Source organism: Mastomys coucha, unplaced genomic scaffold (assembly GCF_008632895.1).
Source record: "Mastomys coucha isolate ucsf_1 unplaced genomic scaffold, UCSF_Mcou_1 pScaffold23, whole genome shotgun sequence".
Taxonomy (NCBI): domain Eukaryota; kingdom Metazoa; phylum Chordata; class Mammalia; order Rodentia; family Muridae; genus Mastomys; species Mastomys coucha.
In genome coordinates this window covers 76,335,769-76,340,305 of record NW_022196906.1, presented here as the reverse complement: position 1 = coordinate 76,340,305, position 4,537 = coordinate 76,335,769, and positions in this window count along the sequence as shown.

Here is a 4,537-nt window from a genome sequence, read left to right as displayed (position 1 = left end):
GGAAGCTTTTATGATGATGGTTAGACTTGGTACCAATGTTATGAGTATAGCAGATATCATTAGAAATCATGTCATTGAAATATTGTTTGTTTGTGTTTTTTGGTTTTGTGTTTGGTTCAACCCTGACCCATTGAGCTTCTGAATCCCGACTTTCTATATGGTTTCAAGCATGGCCTCCTTCTCATGGTGTGAACTCAGTTTAGACCTGTCTTGGTTTTCCACTCTCACAAGCTCTGGGCAACCACTGTCCTGGTATACCATGCAGGCAGGACAGGTTGTGTGTCATAGATTTTGTGGTGGTGTTGGTGTGTCAGTTCCACTGCTGGGAGTGTAAGCTGACTACAGAGCATGGCTGGTTCAGGCTGTAGATCCTCTATTACTAGGAGTCTTTGTTAGGGTGAACCTCATAGGTTCCAGGAAATTTCCACTCTCTTAGGTTTCCATTTCACCTCTTAAATGCCCAGCTATATTTGCTGTCTCTTCTTATACTCTCTCCCTCTGTCCCCCACTCCATCACCTGATCTGTCCTATTCCCATCTCCACCTGTTTACCCAGAAAATATGTGTTATTTCTCCTTTACAGGGAGATCCATGTGTCAGCCCCCTCACCCTCTCCCAGACCTCTATTCTTTAACTTCTCCGGATCTGTGAATTGTAGTGTGATTATCCTCTACCTAACAGATAATATTTACTTCATAAGTATATATCATGTTTGTCTCCTGGGTCTGGTTTGCATTGGCAAGGATGAATTTTTTTTCTAGTTCCATCTATTTGCCTGTCATTTTCTTTTCTTTATTTTTTTTTTAACAACTGAGGAATACTTTATTGTGACATTATACACTACTTTTTTTTTTATTCGTTCTTCAGTTAAGGGACATCTAGGTTGTAGCCAGTTTCAGGATATTATGAATAAAGCTGCAATGAACATAGCTAAGTAAGTGTCCTCATTGTAAGATAGGGTGTCTTTTCTATATATGCCCAAGAACAACATAGTTGGGTTTTGAGGCAAGTTGATTTCTAATATTCTGATGAACTATCATGTTTGTTTCCATGGTGGCTATATGAGTTAACACTCCCACCAGCAATTGAAGAGATTTACCTTGCTCTTAGCCATTCTGACAAGAATCTTAAAGTAGTTTTGATTTTCATTTCTCTGATGACTAAGGATGTTGAAATTTTTTTAAGTGTTCTTTGGCCATTTCCAAATCCTTTAACAAGAATTCTCTGTTTAGATCTGTACCTTATTTTTTAATTTGATTGCTTGGTTCTTTAATGTTTAGTTTATTAAGTTCTTTATATATTTTGGCTATTACTCCTCTATCAGATGTGGAGTTGGTAAAAATCTTTTCTTATTCTGTAGGCTGCTGTTTGGTCCTATTGGCAGTATCCTTTGCCTTACAAAATGTTTGCATTTTCTAGAGCTCCATTTTATTGTCAACATTAGCGCTTATGCTATCATGTATTCTGTTGAGGAAATTGCCTCCAGTGCCAATTCATTCAAGGATATCATCTAGTTTCTATTCTATTTTGTTCAGTGTGTCTGGCTATATGTTGTCTTGATTACTTAGACTCATTTTTTTTGTGCAGGGTAATAAATATGGATTTGTTTTCCTTCTTCTTCATGCAGATATTCAGTTATACCAGCACCATTTGTTGAAGATGCTTTCTTCTCTTGTGTATTTCTGGCTTCTTTATGAAAAGCAGGTATCCATTGATACATGGATTTATGTCTGGTCTTTGCTTTGATTCCATTGATCAATGTATCTGGTGTTTATTCCAATACTATGAAATTTTTATTACTAGACATTTGTAGTTTAAATTGAAATCAGGGATGGTAGTATCTCTGGAAATTCTTTTATTGTTCAGTAGTTTTAAATATTCTGGTTTTTTGTTTTTTAATATGAAATATTGTTCAAATGGGAAAGGAAGAAGACAAAGTATCAGTATTTGCAAATGATATAATAGCATATGTAAAAGACCCCAAAAATTCTACCAAGGAACTCCTACAGCTGATAAAAACCTTTCAGAGATGTTGCTGATTACAAGAGTAACTCAAAAATAATAATAGCCCTTTAATATACAAATGGAAAGCACCTTGAGAAAGAAATCAAGGAAATAACACCTTTCACAATAGCCACAAATAATATAAAATATCTTGGTTTGACCTTTACCAAACAAATGAAACAATCATATGACAATATCTTCAAGTCTTTGAAGAAAGAAATTATAGAAAATATCAGGAGATAGAAAGATCTCCTATGCTCATGGATTAGAAGGATAAACATAGCAAAATTGACCATCTGATCAAATTTTGAACACATTTATAGACCTTGATAGGATCTAGTTTTCAAGTAATCACTATATGCTTTGTTTGGAAGAATTTGGAGTAAAACAGAAGAGTGCTTATTGGTATACAACAATTCTCTTTTACTTTAAAAATTGTAGTTTTGTCCAAGTTTGTTAATTGTGTCTCTTTTTAATCTGCTGTTTAAAACATTTCTCGAATATTTAAATTATATTCAAAGTTCTTAACACTGGAGATTGTTTTGACTCTGCATCGATGAGTTAAGTTTTTTCTTCACTGGCTCACTTTCAAATGCTTTAAGGTACTTTGCTACTAGAGAAAAGTAATTATCATTCTTGTTTATCTTGGAATCCTGGGAACTACTAACTGAACAGGCATGGCCACCAGTTCAATAGTGGCATAAATATATCATGAGAGTAACCAACAACTTTGGGGGGCATGTTAAGGCCCATTCCAAAAAGATGCAGCCCATGCCTGGCACCATTATTAGGCAAAGAACCTATGGCTATTCAGAAAATAAACAGTAGGAGAAAGTGTACTACTACTATTATTCTGTTAATGACACAGCATATTAAACCAACTTGTAATAAATTATTACATCATCCATTGATTAGTACACTTAACAACCCTCATCAGAGAAACTTCTGTTTGTAGTAAATGATGCTCAACACAGAGATTTCCAACTGGCCAAGATGCAGAAAATAAAAAAACACAGAGTATTCATCTCTAACAGGAACATGTATACCATCCCCCTCCTCAAAAGGCTCAGGGATCATTGTGAAAGATGGGGGAAGAATGAGTGGGAAAGCCAGTGGGAGTAGATGACTACAAAGAAATCACCTTTTCCAGACATAGAAAAGCAGCTGCAAACATGGACTCATGTTTGTGTGTGACAACATGCATAAGCTCTTTATAAGCCCTAGCCACACCAAGTTGCATACGAAGTACCATCCCTCGTATAAAACTATTGACAACTAGCTATGTTTAACTGTGAAGCAAATAAATGTCAGTTTTTCCAAAGAGTGTTACCACTGATAAGTTAATCCAGCACATGGGGGAGGCCACACATCTGAGAACGTTTAGACAGTACAAGTTGATTGGGGTGGTGATATGAGGAGAAGGAAGGGTGTTAGATCTGGAAAATTATGGAGAAAGATAAATGTTATCAAATCTAGAAATAGATAAAGGAAATTATGTAATTATATTTTATTTAAAATTAAGAAATTCTAAAAATATAAACACAGGCAAAGTTCTCAAAGAACTAATAGATTATAAGAAATAAATTGGAAAAAATTGAATTAGAAAAATATTTCATTATGAATAATTACTAATAAAATAATCAAATCTGCAAATGGTGGGTTATCTTTTGCTCTGTTGTTTAAAACATTTTTCTTAGTATCTAAATTATGTTGAGTTCTTAGCACCTGAAATTGCCTTGACCTAACTAAGCTAATATCTTGTCATTCTTTATTTTACATTTTAGCCCTGTCTCTTGTACTCTGTTATTTGACTTTACAATTTCTCATAGACCAAATATAACCTTGTTACAACTTATGAAAATTTACATTGTATCTAAAAACTTCCCAACGATTTTTCTGTTCAAATTATCCTGTGATGTTGTTAGCAATATATTTCTTTTACCTGAGGCAGGATGTACTTGAATTCACTGTTAACAATAGCAAGTTGATAGGCAAAGCTATCTCCTGGCTTAACAATAAAATAGATCAGCAATTGATTGTTTGATAAGGAAACTAGAGAAAAATAGAACCTCCTGAGGAAAACATCTTCCTTATTGAAAAGAAAATTTATCCCGATGAAGAGAGTTGACTAAAAAGAAATCATTCTCATAGTGCCAACATTTGTGTGTGGAACTTCTTTTCTTTCATTGTTTAGTTTTTCCTTTTGTGTTGGACTAGGAAAAACATGGTTTTATACACATTGTGGAAATGAAGCAATAAGGAAGCCTGCTGAGCACTTCTAGCTTCTTGGCAGCTCATTGAGGAGTTGGAAAAGAGACACAAATAAGAAGTAAAGCAACAAAAGTTTTATTAAGAGCAACGTGGAATGACAAGTTTTAGATACATTGCCTAGATGAGTTCCCAGTTGTTTGAAACTCTTGTATATGGGTTTAATGAAGAAGTAGATATTTGTTAAAGGGAAAACTAATTTTTAACTTTGATTTACAGGTTTGGGTTATGCAACATTTATTTTACTTCTTTCCCATGGCTCATGA